The sequence below is a fragment of the Gobio gobio genome (genome assembly GCF_949357685.1).
Source record: "Gobio gobio genome assembly, chromosome: 15".
Classification (NCBI taxonomy): domain Eukaryota; kingdom Metazoa; phylum Chordata; class Actinopteri; order Cypriniformes; family Gobionidae; genus Gobio; species Gobio gobio.
Genome location: NC_137108.1, coordinates 9448465 through 9466685, shown reverse-complemented (window position 1 = coordinate 9466685; position 18221 = coordinate 9448465). Strand labels below are relative to the sequence as shown.

General features: G+C 38.5%; 1 protein-coding gene across 1 annotated transcript in view; it reads left to right on the top strand.

Annotated features, from left to right (window-relative positions):
- Nucleotides 1-6609: 6609 nt before the first annotated feature.
- cers2b (ceramide synthase 2b) overlaps nt 6610-18221 on the top strand; it is a 45584-nt gene continuing 33972 nt past the window's right edge. Inside the window, exon 1 of the mRNA XM_079837415.1 lies at nt 6610-6928. The gene's annotated coding sequence lies outside the window, so the exon portion shown is untranslated. The remainder of the gene's footprint in view (nt 6929-18221) is intronic.

The following is an 18221-nucleotide window of genomic DNA, read 5'->3' as shown; positions in this document are numbered from 1 at the left end:
TGATATGCTTGTACATAATTTTTGTACACAAAAAATGTACCTTTCAGATGATTGTTAATGGGATTCAGATTTTTCTGTTATCAGTTATTCAATTATTCTACTAAATTGACAAAATTTTAAGTAGAATATTTTTAGTATTTTACATTAATGACACTTTAAAAGATATATAAATGGTAATAAGAATAATATTATACATTCTGTAACAGTTTATGGGTTATTATATGAAATTAGGCCTATACAGGTGCTGGTCATATAATATATCATCAAAAAGTTGATTTATTTCACTAATTCCATTCAAAAAGTGAAACTTGTATATTATATTCATTCATTACACACAGACTGATATATTTCAAATGTTATTTTTTTTTTTTATTTTGATGATTAGAACTGACAACTAAGGAAAATCCCAAATTCAGTATCTCAGAAAATGAGAATATTACTTAAGACCAATACAAAGAAAGGATTTTTAGAAATCTTGGCCAACTGAAAAGTATGAACATGAAAATGATGAGCATGTACAGCTCTCAATACTTAGTTGGGGCTCCTTTTGCCTGAATTACTGCAGCAATGCGGTGTGGCATGGAGTCGATCAGTCTGTGGCACTGCTCAGGTGTTATGAGAGCCCAGGTTGCTCTGATAGTGGCCTTCAGCTCTTCTGCACTGTTGGGCCTGGCATATCACATCTTCCTCTTCACAATACCCCATAGATTTTCTATCGGGTTAAGGTCAGGAGAGTTTGCTGGCCAATTAAGAACAGGGATACCATGGTCCTTAAACCAGGTACTGGTTGCTTTGGCACTGTGTGCAGGTGCTTTAAAACTTCCTGGTACACAGCTGCATTGACCTTGGACCTCAGAAAACACAGTGGACCAACACCAGCAGATGACATGGCACCCCAAACCATCACTGACTGTGGAAACTTTACACTGGACCTCAAGCAACGTGGATTGTGTGCCTCTCCTCTCTTCCTCCAGACTCTGGGACCCTGATTTCCAAAGGAAATGCAACATTTACTTTCATCAGAGAACATAACTTTGGACCACTCAGCAGCAGTCCAGTCCTTTTTGTCTTTAGCCCAGGCGAGGCGCTTCTGACGCTGTCTGTTGTTCAAGAGTGGCTTGACACAAGGAATGCGACAGCTGAAACCCATGTATTGCATATGTCTGTGCGTAGTGGTTCTTGAAGCACTGACTCCAACTGCAGTCCACTCTTTGTGAATCTCCCCCACATATTTTAATGGGTTTTGTTTCACAATCCTCTCCAGGGTACGGTTATCCCTATAGCGTGTACACTTTTTTCTTCCCCATCTTTTCCTTCCCTTCGCCTCTCTATTAATGTGCTTGGACACAGAGCTCTGTGAACAGCCAGCCTCTTTTGCAATGACCTTTTGTGTCTTGCCCTCCTTGTGCAAGGTGTCAATGGTTGTCTTTTGGACAACTGTCAAGTCAGCAGTCTTCCCCCATGATTGTGTAGGTTCAAAAGTGCGGGGGATGGTGACGGTGGTATGTTTGTTAATAATAAAAACGATGAATACAATGACAGAAGGGTACAAAAGGTATAACATACAAGGTATTAAAGGCTTCCAATTTAAATGAGTGATACTAGAAAAGTATAAAAACACACTCGGAACACAGAAAATAAGTCAAAACTCTGTTGTGAAAATACACAACAGTAGACTTGCAAAAGAATCAGAATCAGAAATACTTTAATAATCTTGCAGGTATGTGTGAGTGCATCTTCACACAAAGCGAAGCCAAGACTTTTGGACGACGGCCTGGTGTCTCGAAGGGCAATATTTCCTTCCGACTGTTTGAGGCGTCAGGAAAATTGATTGTCCAGAGAAGAAAGAGTCCTGTCTCGTGCTAACAGTGAAGCATCTCTGAGACCATCCATGTGTGGGGTTGCTTTTAGTCAAAGGGAGTGGGCTCTCTCACAATTCTGCCCCAAAACACTGCCATGAATAAAGAGAGGTATCAAAATATCCTGCAAGAGCAACTTCACCCAACGCAATTTGGTGATGATATGTGCATTTTCTATTATGATGGAGCACCATGTCACAAGGCAAGAGTGATAATGAAGTGGCTCAGAGATTTTGGATGCATGAACAGGTAACTCCCTGGCTCTTAATCTCATAGAGAACCTGTGGTCAGTCCTCAAATGCAGAGTGGAAAAAAACACAAATTGTGATAAACTCCAAGCACTAATAAGGTAAGAATGGATCACAATTTGTCAGGATTCACCCCAGAAGCCCAGTAGCTCCTTACTGCAGAACATGAGATCCAGGGGGCGGGGTTGGATCCAGATCCAGGGGGTGGAGTTGGGGTAGGTGTAGGTGTAGTCTCAGTCTCAGACGTCACACCCACAGGCTATTGGCTGAACGTCTGATGCATAAGGCACACCTAACTGGAAATGCTTCAAGATTTTTTAAGTCGTCATATGGTTGTTTGAATTCTACAGTATGTCCAGGAGACACGCTTGTGTGTTGTGTTCTTTGTTTCCGCCTGGAAACTTATGCGGTGACCAGTGTTGGGGGTAACGCATTACAAGTATCTTGAGTTACGTAATCAGATTACAGATTACGTAAACTGATTACTTTTACAAATAACTAGTAAAGTTAAGTAACGCATTACTTTTCAAATTTACAACAAAATATCATGAGTTACTTTTTCACATTTTATTTGACTGACAGCTCTCCTGTCCCCATGTTGAGAAAAATCGAGAGTAAGTGCAGAGGCGTTGTGTGTAAACATGTTTTTGTAGTTCTAGACTAAATGTGAGCATTTACTAATCTCACTTCAACAGAAAAGATTCAGTATTCCTCAAAATGAATAAAATCAGTCAAATGCAAAATCAGAATCAATGCAAATCTGCAATAATTAAATAAGAAATAAAACAAATATTTTATGCATTTAATCTCACTTTATTGACCAATGTCTTGCTGCTGACCTTCTATGATTCAGTTAAACCATGAGCAAAAATTACTTTAGATTTTTTAGTTTTTATTGGTGTAAGTGTAAAACTTTCTTCTCCTGCAGCCTATTGTTCCATTATCCACAATTCTTCCAGCATCGCAGCACAGCCGAAAGGTTTGTTTGAGCTCCACCCTCTACTGTACACCCGTGAATTTGCATTTTTACCTCAGCCTGAGGCTTATTATTTAATTTTTGGTGTATGAGGGTCTTTACATTTGCAAAAAAATATAACTTTTTTGTAAAAAAAAAAAAAAAACTAAACAAACAAGCAAGCCCAGCCCAGCCCAGGTGAGAAAAAGTAACGCAAAAGTAATGTAACTTTTTTTGTTTTAAGTAACTCAATTAGCTACTTTTTAAGGGAGTAACAGAATTGTAATGCATTACTTTTGCGAAAAAATACTTTGCGAAACACAAAATTTGTCCCTGACAGAACAGTTGGAGAAACCATAATGTGTGCCTAGAAAACCAGGATGAACCTGGATCACGTGTGCCTCATAAACCAATCCCATTATAGCTTTAACGCAGGGCCATAGACATTAGAAAAGGCCAAATTGCCCCCCCCCCCCCCCCCAATCCTGCACTCCATTAGATGGCGCTCTATATGTTAGAATGACAAAATGTTTTAAAAGTTACATTTTTAGTCTGGTCTGCCCCAGGTCTAACGGCGCTCGTCAATGTCAAAATGATCGAGATGGCCAATCAAATCAAAGTAGGCGGGGTTTATATTCTCTTTTGGATCGTGCACAGGCTTCACACAGACGAGCGCTTCCTATCGCTTAATGTCATTGCGGAGAGAGACTCTCTTCTTTCCGGTGAAATCACAAAACAAAATTCACACAAACATGTCCATGCTCTTAATATACAATCATTGAACATTAGTTTAATTTAACGAAGAAGAGAAAAACATATGAGGGCGGATTTGAACCTGTAACCTTCGATACGGTTTACAAAAATTCTACCACCAGACCACTAGGGAATTCAAATGTTCATTTACTAACGGGAAGAATCTCGAGACTAATGATAGAGTCTTTGCATTATTAATGCAAATATTATCTACAAATAGTCCCAAAATGATTACTAGAATTAGACCTAGAATTTCATTCACTGTTCTGTTTCATTATGCTTTATACAAATAAATAGCAGATGTCATAAATTTGCATTGGTGGGTCTATGAGAAAACCTGAAGGCAGCTCTTCCTAATCTCAACCAGTGAGTTTGGAGCGGGGTTAACCATGTGTGCAATCAATTAATGGCTTCCCAATTCTTAAGTATTCCCAGTACTTATGCACTCTTCTAATCCATTTGTAGTATAAACCAGGGGTTTTCAAAATGGGGTCCGGGGACCCCCAGGGGTCCTCCATCAGGAATTTCAGAGAATACAAAGACAAAGTAAAAAAAAGTCTACCGAACATTCTACCTGTTTCATTTCTAAATGTTTCTCTCCTTTCTTGCCGTACACTTTCCAGAATTGTATATGTTTGCTTTGTATCTTTCTAGTGCGTTTTTCTCACTATAGTCCCTTTATCGTGTAAGCTGCTTACATACATTTATTGGGAAAGATGCGTATAAAAATAAGTTTTAATTGAAAAATGTTCTTCTTCAAGTTTATACATCCAACATTAAGTATAGCCAATTTAAGTTTGGAAACAATATGTTGTATTTATAATGTCACGCTTACTATTTATCGCTATGTTTTTTCATACGTACAAATATATAGATGGATTTTAGGAAGGGGGTCCCTCATAAAAGGTTCATCATATTTGGGGGTCCTTGCCATGATAAAGTTTGAAAACCCCTGAAATAAACTGTGCTTGTAATTTGTTAACACTTTAAATTCCTGGATGAAGTGTGGAATGTCAGACACTGAACTGTCGCAGCTTTCTTACTTAGCCAAAAGGGAATGGGCTGTGTCCGAATCATACTTCCCTATAAGCAAAAAACAGTCGGCCTGTGTGACAAAAGAAATATCTCTGAATTCACATTACTCATAAAAAAGTAGGAAAAAAATACCCAGATGACCTACTTCTTCTGCCGAGATTCTGAAGTGTGCAAACGATGGACACTTTACTATCCCATGAGGCCACGGGAGAGGATTTATGAATGTCAGTGAAGTGACGTAACTGGCGCTGGACAATGACAACATGGCTAATGGCTAACGTCCAGATTCATACACTCAGAACGATTCAGCGATTTCAGACGCAGCTGTCAGACTCTGATGTTGGATGAAAACGAAACCCTTTTAAACCTCATACACTAGATGGTTGAGTACATAGTGCATCGTGTAAATGCCATTTAAACACAAAAATACAATCATTCAATATTTATGTATGAGACCATTTCATTAAATGTTTAACTCAGATCATGGTCAGAAAGTGTGGGGAACACAAAGGCTATCTGGCAGAAGATGTTTTCGGTCTGTGTCATATAAACACACCCAGCTAACAGTGAACGTTCACTTATAATTTTAGTATGATTTTTCCATCAAAAGTTGTCATAATTTAGAAATAAAAGACCTACCCTGATTTTAGTCTCTGATTTGAACGCTCTGTTTGAAGGGGGGCGTGTCTGATGTGAGACTAGAGTGTAAATGCCCACTGCTGTGAACTGTGATGCTGCGTCCCAATTCCCATACTATCCGTACTAAATAGTATTCGAAAAAAGAATTAGTATGTCCCAAATCGTAGTATGTTGGAAAGAGTATTCCAAAGATTCCCAGATGGTCTATTATTTCCTGTCAGAATTCTAAGTGCAGATCGATGCGCACTCTAACGGCTGATATTGCCCACAACCAATTGCGAGATGGACGAGGATTCGATTAAAACTACAAACGCGGATAAATGCACGTAACTAAGCAACAGAGTCCGTTAAAGATGACGAAGTAGTATGTCCCTAAGCTCTGCTACACACTCAAAAGTATGTACTTTTTCTTCACTTTTAGGTCGTAGTATAAGTAGGCGAATTGGGACGCAGAGTGTAAACGCCCACTGCTGTGATTGGCTGCTGCGAGACTTCAGTGTCAACGCCCACTGCTGTGATTGGCTGCTGTGAGACTTCAGTGTAAACGGTGTTAGTGATGTTGGTGTTAGTGATGTCACCAACCCGGGAAGAAGCTTGTTGTAGTCCTAGCCGTTTTTTGTAGTCCTTAAAAAGCTATTTCAGTAATTAAAAAAAAACTCTTCGTGCATCGTAACTTTGCAGATGTTGTTTATGATCAAACAGCAACATTAGGCTACATACTAAAGTAAAAAAAAAAAAAAAAAAAAGGAAATCATAAGGACCCCTTTGTTCTTAAAATAGTAGGCCTTCAAAAACATCAATACATTGTTAATTTAACTTTTTTTCTGAAATGTTTTAAGTGTTGAACTAACATTTTTTAAATGTTACCAATTGTTTCAGAATGTTCATATAGTTCCCAAATGTTATGCAGAATGACAAAATTAATGTTTCGCACAACCAAGAGAGCAGAGAACGTCAACATGTTTTTGTTAGGTGGGCAGCTTTTCCGAATACGGAAGATATCTCTCTCTCTCTCTCTCTCTCTCTCTCTCTCTCTCTCTCTCTCTCTCTCTCTCTCTCTCTCTCTCTCTCTCTCTCTCGTCACGATGTTTAAGTCCCGCCCGTTCCGTTATTCCGCTCTCTCTTTACCGACGCCTGTCCCAGTCCCGTGCGCTCATCACCGGAGCCAAGCGGAAGAAATTCTCTGAAACGGCTGTGATATCCCACAATCAGGAAATACCATTCAAACTCGCCACAGCTGCTGCTTTGTTGAGCACTTTCTCCATTAAACCGATTCCTACCAAGTAGAAAACTTTTTTGTCTTGAGAGAAGAAATGTGGGTGGTAAACAGTCTGGCCGAACCGCAAACCCACTAACGGAGCCCAAAAACCAGCACAGAGAAAAGCGCTTCTGGAGCGACAAACATCATCACGGTCCGCTGTTTCTGTTCACCGACTGAAGTGAGTCTCTCGTCTGTTCTTATAACAGTGTGTAACGTTTATTACTGAAATTACTTTGTGTGTGTGCGTGCGCGCGTGTGTGTGTGTGTACACGTTACGGGGACCAAAAGTCCCCTTGTGGGGACATTTTGAGTTCCCCGTTAGGAAAACAGCTTATAAATCATATGAAACATGCAGAAAGTTTACTGTGACTGGTAGGTTAAGGGGTAGGGTCAGTGTAAGGGGAGAGAATATGTTTGGACAGTAGTCTATAAAAACCAGTTGTGTGTGTGTGTGTGTTCTTAACCATATGTATGAGGACAAAGGTGTACCCAGAAGTGAGCTAAACCTACCTGACAAAACATCCTTAGCTGTAGGCTATATAAAAACAATATAACTCTATGGAATGTCCCCATCTAGAAAGTTAAGAATAAGTTTGTGTGTGTAAACTAGACGTGAATTAAGGGTGACTGGTGCAGTTTTTGACTTTCCACCTTGTTTAAGTTTTCTTGCCATGAATTAAAAACATCAGCCTAACACATTAAACATTTCTGTAATTAAATGTTACCTATATCCATTTGAACAGGAAACATGTTTATTATAATGAAACATAGTGTGACACTGTAAACTAAGCCAAAACCCCTTTTTTGGTAACATTTGGGACAAAACATTGTATCACTGATTTAGGCTAGTGTAAGCATATTGTTACATAAGTTAGTTCATACTTTGATGTTGGCTAATTTCATATGCAAGATTTCCCTTTTCTATCATTATTAAGATGATGTACTAAAAACGGAAAAAATGTCCTTTGTATTTTTCGTGTACAGACTACAATCAAAACGATCCTCGTTCACACGTAAAGAAACACTACACGCCTATAGTCCGTTTGCACAAATTCTGTTTTTTTTTAGTCGTTTTTTTTTTCTAGTTTAACGGAGATGATAATGGTACCCGTTTCCAAAAGTTAACGTTTTCAGGCCCCAAAACACTGTTGTCATGAATGGCCAAAACGCATAAGTTTTCAGTTTTTAGTTGAAAACGGTGTCATGTAAGAGTCCATGTATATTTCTGTTCAACCTTATTCCTCAATGTTTATACATTTATCCTCAATTCATACAGTAAAACACATGTAATTGAGGTGTAAACAAGTCAAAACTAAAAATTCAGGTCCAAAATGAATCTAAATTTTTTTTTTTACTTTTGGTAACATTTGGATGAAGCACAACACATTTATCCAGCACAAACCTTTAATGGAAACATGAATATGGTTTATTAATGCAACAAAAACAGTAAAAAAGAGCATAATCCAGCAAGTTCATGAACATGTTTGTGGTTGATTAGGGGTTGCACAAATGAAAAGTTTGGGAAACACCAATTTAGAACAACCAATTTAAACGGACATACGCAATGATCCTCTATTGCAAGGTTAATCATTTTCTTAATTTACATTTATTCATTTAGCAGACGCTTTTATCCAAAGCGACTTACAACTGAGGAATACAGGAAGCAATCCGTCAAGAAGGGGCGAAAAATCACAAAAAGTGCCCGAAATACTAAGTTTTGGATATTACTTAGCATAAGCTAGAATGGGGAGGGAAATGAGGAAAATAGTTTTTTTTTTAAAGATAAAGACTGCTCTCGGAAGAGATGGGTTTTCAGCTGTCTTTTGAATTAGCTAAGCCTTTGAGCAGTGTCCAAATCACCCGAAATCATGCTGTCCTATCTGTGTTTGGGTGGATGGGACAAAATAAAATTCTGAAAATCGAAACATTAAATGAACACATTTTTACTGATTTTGCTGCAGCTGTGCATCATATTCATGTTTCAATCAAAGGTTTGTGTAAAAAAGTATTTATGACATTTTTATGATCTTATTAAGAAAACCAGCAAAAGCTCTCAACTTCCTGTTTGATGCCTGCCCCGCCCACCTACATGATGTCACACCAATGAGGGCATCCAATTTTGATGATGTGGTCTCACAGCTAGGGCTCAGCAAAAAAATTTGTATTTTCACTCAATAGGCGAGAAAATAAACTCTGTATAGATATACTGTCCCATTTGACTTTATGTCCCATTCATCCTTTACCTGCGCTACTTCTTTGCATTTTTCGTGAACAGACGACAACGTTGTCAAAACTATCCTCGTTCACACGGATCCGTAAAAATGCTGCCAGGCCAGTAGTTGGCAATGTCACTTACACGCCTATAGACTGCACAAACTCAAATTTTTGTAGTTTACGCAAAGACAATAACGTATTGTTTTCAAAAACTTGTTCTTTGAATCCCGTTTTCAAAAGTTTGCGTTTTCAGGCCCCCAAAACGGCGTTGTCATTTAAAAAAACAGCCAAAACGCATAAAATGTTTTACGATTTTAGTTAAACGACCCCTTAAAGGGACTATGAGGGGACAATGGGGCTAAATGCCTCCTTTAAGGCAAATTAGATTTTGTATTGGCCTCAATGACTCAAAACTCATTTTATATTGAATATGGATGAGCTGAACATAATTTATGTAAACATAAATAGTGAATAAAGTTAGTTTCAACAACATGTAAATATAATGGAAGCAAAATTGTGAATCAATTTTGGTCCCACTTTATATTAATTGTCTTTAATGTACTAACATGTAAATTAATCATTTGATACAATGCACTCATTGTGTACACATATTTTCTTTTAACAGTGTACTTATATTTAAAAATACTTCATGTTATTACAGCTGTAATTACATCTATAATTACACTGGTGACCGTTCCTACACCTTAACCTACCCAAAACACCAAACCTGCCCTTACATTACCCGTATCCCACCTCAATAGCAGCAAATGTGTTTTGTATCAACACAATAAGTGCATTGTATCTAACAATATATTTTTTTTAAATCGATGTACATAGTAGATAAAGACACATGATATAAAGTGTGACCAATTTTTCCTCTTTATTTAATCACTTTTGCGATTGTATCATATCTAGTATTTTCTAAGAACTCACATAATATTCTGTTTTTAGTATATGAACGGTGTACATCTTCAAGCAACAATTTCTCTCTGCATATTTCCATGGGCGTCGGAAGCAAAAAAAATGTGGGTGGGTCCTCTCCCAGAAAAATCTTACTGGAGTAGATGCCATTTACATTAAGTACAAATATATTCCCTTGTTCACTAAACCTCTGCTTGGGCCAGACAAAATTAGGGAAAACACAAAGTCCTTTACAGCTGTTATAGTGTAGGGGTAAGACGCATGGCATCAAGTTTTGACGCGAATCAATCCGAGGTTCGAATCCGCCTTTTGCCGAACTCACTCTACTCCCTTTTCCCATCACAGATCGGAAAGGCATTTATTTCCAATAAAAATTAATAATATAATAGAAAGATATAATAGTCCCACCCACATACAATGGTTCCGACGCCCATGCATATTTCCTAAATGAATCACTGTGATATTATCAGTCAGTATGAGTCCACTTTCTCAGCCTCCACAGATAATCAATCTTCCCTCGTGCATGATTTTGGTGATTTTGGTTCTCATTTTATTTTGGTGCTTGTGCCTTTAGATTGGTGTGTCTTTACTCCCAACATCAATAAGGCTTCTGTCTCAAAATCTCCAGGTGTCCAGGAGTGCTGTGATGGTGTTTGGTGGTGGGAAAATAAAGGGCAGTTTACTACATGAGGCCTTTAGGTGTACCTTACAGTTAAAAATGTAATAAAATATGTATTTTTAATTTAAATAATGAACTGATATTATAGTTATAGTAATTTAAAGTTGACATGAAAAGGAAGTTGTGATTGTCTTTTCTGCCCTATTGTGACGTATATCTGAGTGAAACGGCTTCTGGAACAGGAAAAATATGTAGGGCGGGGCTTGATTTTGTCCATTAGGAATTGATTGGATGGTTGTGGTTTGCTATTGGTGGATCTCATGTGATTGACAGGTTGCCCCGCCCTTGTGCCAGTAAACACATCATCAGAGAAGAGATGAGATAATGCTGCAAGAGGGAGAAGTTATTTTGATTAAAGGGGGGGGGGGGGGGGGGGATCACACACAGTTTCTGTCAATCTCATGTTTATCTTGAGTACCCATAGAGTAGCATTGCATCCTTCATAGCTCCGAAAAGTCTTTAGTTTTATCATATTTATAAAAGACAGATATGCTGTACTGAGTCTTTCCGGAAAAAAAAAAGTGCGGCTGGAGGCGTATCGTGTGGGCGGAGCTAAAGAGCTAAAGAGTCAGGAGCACGTGCAGTGCGTGTTTACATAGAGACAGAGCGACACGCGTCATAATCTGAAGACCACGCCCACCAGGGGGAAAACAATCAAACCGTCTCCATTGACTTTGTATTGCGGGAAGCAGCCTCCTTGTCATTTTTGACTTGTAACAAAAAACAGAACAACGTATAAAAGCTGATATGTGACAAGGTGTACAGCAAACAAGCTAAAAAACACAGAACCAAAAACCCAGAAGTTTTTATAAGCTGTTGCAATGGCAATAAGACGTGAAGCATCAGCAGGAATAATGGGTACATTTTGGGATCCTGGCACTCAGTATGCCTACGTGTGCAGTAAACATTTTGTCACTGTTAAAGGGGCTATATGCGTTTTTCTGAAATTTAAACTCGAGACACCACTGACACCTGTGGCCAAAAAAAATAGAACTGCTCTTATTTTCTGCTCGCTCTCGCAGCGGTGGTGACGTCACATCCGCAGACAGCGCGGGAAAAACCTACCCGCCAGAAAATAGGAAAAATAGGATACAGGCTTATAGGTGCACCCACTGTGAGCGGACAAGGTGTCAGTATGCTCATCAGGAGATGTCTGAGTCATAAATGGTCAAATAAAAAGGCTATTGTTACGTTTATTTTGGGTGAAAAGTTGCATATAGCCCCTTTAAGTCAAATATCCAAATGTCAGTTTTATATATTATATTTCCTGCCGCTGATCATGGTCCCCTCTAGTGGGCGTAGTTCTCAGTGTAATATAACATGTGGCGCTCTGCCTAAATTGCCTATATCCACTTTTGTGTCCTTAAACGCTCGTTTTTTTGGGTTGACAGCTTATAAAAACGTACTTCTGTGTTTCTTTAGCTTGTTGGCTGTACACCCTGTCACATATCAGCTTTTAAACATTGTTCTATTTTTTATTAAAAGTCAGAAATGACAAGGAGGCTGCTTCACGCAATGCAAAGTCAATGGCGAGCGTTGGATTGTTTTCCCCCCCCCCGGTGTGGGCGTGGCCTAAATGAGCTCTGTCTCTATAGAAAAACAATGGAATAGTAGCGCATTTGAATGAAGAAGTGCACTTTGTGTGAACGGCTCCTAGGTTTAATATGAAATAATTCAACATATTTTCCCTCTCTTTGTGTATTGTTGTTAGGAGTGGTTTTACAACAAACAAACAGACACCTATAGTGGTCAGCTAAACAAATGTATTTAAACACACACCATACATCGTATGCTCCATTGATAAATTAACTATACGTTCATGTTGTTTACTTGATGTGCACTTGCGCCGATAGACAACAACACACAAACATTTGAAGAAGTTTTACTCACCGCCTGCGGTTCCAACGCATGACCGTGAACATTTATCGTTGAGACCGCTGCATCTTTCAGCATTAGACGATCTGCAAATCCGAAGCTGAACTGGGCCTTGTTTATAAAACTATCATCGCCGAAATGCAGGGAACAAACAAAAACAAACTCCATCCACTGTCCCCTTAACACTGGGTTCTTTGGGAAGCTGAACAGGGTTGTCTTGCCCTGACAACCAAAAACACACTTCTTTGGTGACTTTGTTGATTTCGTGAAGTCCTGTGACCTGTGCAGCGCAGCTGACGACTTCCCTAAAGCCGAGCACGTTGATGGGCGTGCGTTTGCTCTCTCGCTCTGGGGTGCGTTTCCCAAACGCATCGTTAGCCAACTATAGTCGCAAGTTCCGTTGTTATCAACATAGTGACATCATTAACCAATGTGGTTGAACGACAGATTTGCGTTAATACGGTTTCGGGAAACAGTTGTGTCTAGCTAGTTGATTTCTTCAACGATGCACTATGGTAGTTAAGCAGTGAGTTACGTCGTTTTACGGGAAACGCACCCCTGGTCGACATGTGCCCGCCCCCTTCCAGGAGAAGTGCCCGTACAAGGAAATTCCGCCCTTGTTGACGTCACTTCGGCCCATACTCGAACAAAAACTTGTGAGAAACCAGGAGTATTTTTGGCACAGAAATACTCCATCAAACGTCCAACTTACTTTTTGAAACTTTGTCCCTGTTTAGCATGGGAATCCAAGTCTTTAACAGTGTAAAAAATGCATGAAATGGCAGTGTAACCCCCCTTTAAAGATTACGAGGGGAATCATTTATAATTAATACTGCAATATTCCATAAAAAAAATTATAATTGTCCATTTTGATTTCACAGTGACTTTAAAGGGAATTCAATGGGAATCCCCGTTTAGACAGCCAGATAGACACGTGCATGTGTGAGCATTCATGTCCACTGAGCTGGATCGTATGATGGACCCCAGTTCAAGAGTCCATGTGTTTTCCTTTTGTCAGCTCTTTCTGTCCATCTGCTATGAAACATTTACCCAACATTTTCAGTTCATGAGGCTGCAGCACACGTTTGCGCTGAGATTTCATCTTAAAGTGGAAAGTGGAAAAAAAAGACTTAAACATGTGACTAATGATGTGACTAATAAACCACCAGCTAAAGACCAGCACGACACGTCATAACTTTAAACATCTCCTCTTACCTTTGACCTGATTAGAAGTGACAAATACAAAAAAAGGCCGGGGCTAGTTGTCACACTTTACCCCAGAGAATGATTCTCAGGCTAGGTTATAGCAGGGCATTTTGGCACACTGCATGGGGTATGTTGTCACAATGGGATCTTGCTAAATAAATATATGGCAACACTTTATTTTAGTGTCATTGTTACATATGTTACATGTAGTTACTATAGCAATAACTATAAATGATGCATAATTACATGCAACTAAACCAAACCAAACCCTAATCCTAACCCTATAGTAAGTACATGTTGTTAATTAATATTACTCAGTACGTAAATGTGTAATTACAGTGTAACAAAGACACCTTCAAATGAAGTCTAACCAAATATATAGTGTACAAAAATAATAATACAACATTTATGAAAAGGCAAAAGTCTTCATTAAGTCTCATCATTCACAAGCTCTAAATATGACAACTTGTGGGTTACATTTATTAGTTCACATAAACGTTTCAACAATTACTAATACATAATTTAAACCAAATTTGATGGACCTGAGCTGACATTAACTAACAACAAACAGTCTTTTTATTAATAACATATATGCATGAACTAACCTTATTGTAAAGTGTTACCAACTCTTGTCTATAGTTTATTACTAATAACCCATCATTATGAAGATCGCAGTGCCAGAGCTGTTAAACGTCAGCTCTGAATTCAAATGCCTGCCATTATTTGGCTCCAATGTTTTCCGTTTAAAAGCATAATGTGAGCTATAAAACATTTGTGAAGCATTAAAATGAATTCACAGCCACACTGAAATGAGTCTGATTTTAATACCCAAATGAAGCCAACAGCAATGCAAAAATGTTCCATCTTCATGGTAGAGCATCTGCTGTTAGATGTTCAGATGGGTTTTACACATTTTTTCCTACAGCCAGTGATCTGTGAAGCATATCTTTCATCAGTTCTCATGGAGTAAATGCTGTTTTAAATCTTCCATTAATCACCTCTGGTTTCATGGTTTGCTGTTTGAAGTTAAGGCTGCTCCGATCTGATCACTGACCACTGACCACTTGAAGCAGTGTCATTCGTGACTATTTGAAGCCTTCTATTTTTCATGTAGTATTATTTATTTATTCAGCTTTTCTTTTATATATATTATTATTGATTATGAGAAAGTGTATGCTGAATTTTTCAGCCTGGTACTCACCACGCCGGGCATTTTGACCATACTTTGGTTGTCCGTTTTGGAGGGTGTGCACTAGGGCTGAACGATACATCTAATTTTCATCGTCATCGCGATATGAACTCGCGCGATGAACACATCGCAACAGACAGCCTGACACAATGAATAAGGGAATACAGTTTATTACATGCGCCAATCTGAGTAACGTATTATGAATACTTGGATTACTTCCACATTGAATTGCATTTTATAAGTGTAGGAATGCGGCCATCAAATCCTGCTTACTATTATAAAATATTTAGCTAACGTCAAACGGGGCCAACGGCTCTTGGGCTTGTAAATCAGCGCATAGGAGAACATTATGTGCTGATTTACTAGCCCAAGAGCCGTTGCACGTCAACTAAGCAGGAGCACCGGCGGTGGTCGGCCAAAATACTTTTTTTTTTTTTTGTATGTGAAGCTGTTTTACGTGAATATTAAGACACGAGTGAAGCACAAAGTTTTATTTACAAAATAAATAATAGGTTCGCAGTTAAATGTTACATCACAGCCATGGAAACATATGGATTCATGCCGATCGAGGTTTTATGTGGTGAGCCAAATTTAAGTTTGCTTGCGTTTTGCTATCTGGTCACACGATTTTCCCCGAATTTAACAATAGGCTTACTCCATTTTATTCTACTGGACATGGAATCTCTTATTTATTTTCCCAAATCCTCATTTACGTCTCTGGCAGGGGATTAAACATTTCTTCCTTGTTTGATTTATTTAGGAGTAGGCTATATTCGCATCATTTACTGTGGTAAAGTAGAAAAGGTAGGACAGATACATTTTACTTCAAACTTGACTTTATTTAACACAGTTTGTGCTGCTATTAGACTTGGTTTTGTGAGATTTTGTGTATAGCGCATTTCATACACGCCGGAGATTTTTCGTTTCGCTTTCTCTCACAGCGCATAATCAAACAAAGCCTACGTTCTTGACCCTGTGGAAGATAATTTCGTTCTTCACATTTTACTACAAGTAGCCTATCAGTTTTGGAACATCAGAAGAAAACATGAAGATATTAGAAAACGATGCTTCTTTCCTGCTCGTGTCATCCCTTTCAGCGCAAAGGCATATGACGCACGTCTGTGGGGAAATATAAACTATTTTTTTCTTTAACTAATATTTAACATATATTATTTATATTTCGATTATTTACAGATATTTATTTAAATGTTTTACAGGCTGTAGTAGGCTATGTTGTTTCACTGACGGAAGTAGGCCTACTAAAATAAACACGCATGTTTGAGCCTTATATTTTTTATTTTCAAAATGTTGGCTATTTAATTGAGATATATATATATATATATATATATATATATATATATATATATATATATATATATATATATACACCTCAATCTCAATTAAATAGCCTACATTTTGAAAAGAAAAAATATAAACGAATAATATATTTAACGAATATATAACGAATTTATAATATAGGCTAAAAATATATATTGGCCTAGGCGTGCGTGCGTGTGTATCCGCCACCGCGCCACTGCACAGTTGCACTGCCGTGTTATATTTCGTTCTCCATTCTCTTTTTTTCTTTAATATGAAATGCTGTTTGAATACATGTATTTCGTTACTGCCAACACTGAACACGACCTATTAAAGCACTAAGACATGGGAACAGTAGGCTATAGCTATATTCACATTTGAATATTTATCGCAAGTCATATCGTCATCGCAATATTAAACAATGTTATCGCACATCGCAGCTTTTCCTCATATCGTGCAGCCCTAGTGTGCACATAAAGCCTCTTGGGTAACAGTATCTCTTTCAGAGTTTTAAAGACCCCGTGTGGTGCAAATCAAGTTTTTAATGTTGTTTATATGTCTATGTGGTGTTTTTAATATACTTTAAGACAAATCATGTGCAAAATCATATCAACCCCATTGCATTGAAAATACTCTCTCCTAAAAAGTCCAGTGAACCAAAGACAGTCTCAAAAACACGGTTTGAAATCAGTGGTGTTTCTTACGTCACAAACTACCTTGTATCCAATCACGTTAACGTGTGGGCGGGGATTAGCATATCATTAACTATGACCGCTCTGAAAGGGTTAGTTCACCCAAGAATTAAAATTCTGTCATTAATTACTCACCCTCATGTCGTTCGACACCTGTAAGACCTCCGTTCATCTTCGGAACACAAATGAAGATATTTTAGTGTAAAGCTGATGGCTGAGAAAGGCTTCAGATTGGCCTCCATTGGCATTCAGTACATTTACACTCCCAAGACCCATAAAAGGCACTAAAAACGTTGTTACAAAGTCCATCTCACCACAGTGACTCTAAAATAATTTTACGATGCGACGACAATAGTTTTTGTGCGCAAAAAAAATCAATAGAACGCCTTTATCCAACTTGTTCTTGTCTTCCGTGTGTGCCTCCACGACGCATGCGCGAGAATATGACGCAGATCCGGCGTTTGGACACATGACCCAGAAGCGATTTGTTTACAAGCAGAGAAAGACGCGCATATATCTAAGCTGTTGGATTCTACATTGATCGTGCTTTAGGTCTCGGCGAAGTGTTCAAAATGGGGCTATTGGCCTTTAAAGTGTGCATTTCATGGATTCCCGAACGCCGCAGCTACGTCATATTCTCGCGCATGCGTCGTGGAGGCACACACGGAAGACAAGAAGAGGTTGAATAAAGTCATTACTTTGATTTTTTTTTTGCGCACAAAAACTATTGTCGTCGCTCCGTAAAATTATTTTAGAGCCACTGTGGTGAGATAGACTTTGTAACGACGTTTTTAGTGCCTTTTATGGGTCTTGTGAGTGTAAATGTACTGAATGCCAATGGAGGCCTATCTGAAGCCTTTCTCAGCCATCAGCTTTCAACAAAAATATCTTCATTTGTGTTCCGAAGATGAACGGAGGTCTTACGGGTGTCGAACGACATGAGGGTGAGTAATTAATGACAGAATTTTCATTTTTGGGTGAACTAACCCTTTAAGGGTTATACTTTATTTGAAGGTGTCATTGTTACAGTGTGATTATACATTTAAGTACTTAGTAATATTCATTTACGACGTACTTACTGATCAACTGCTCCTGAATTTGTCCAAAACAAAGCGTAAGCTCAGAGGGGATCGTGCCTTTGCTGTGGCAGCTCCTAAACTGTGGAAAGATCTGCCACTGCCCATTAGACAGGCCTCTTCGCTGTCTATTTTTAAACTGCATCTTAAAACCCACCTTTACTCCTTGGCCTTTGACACCTGACCTTGACATTTAGTTTCATTGTATTGTTTCTATGGTATTGTGGTTTGTCTCGAATATGTTTTATTTGTATTTTATGTATTATGAGTTATGGATTTTTTGCTGTACAGCTTTTTGGTCC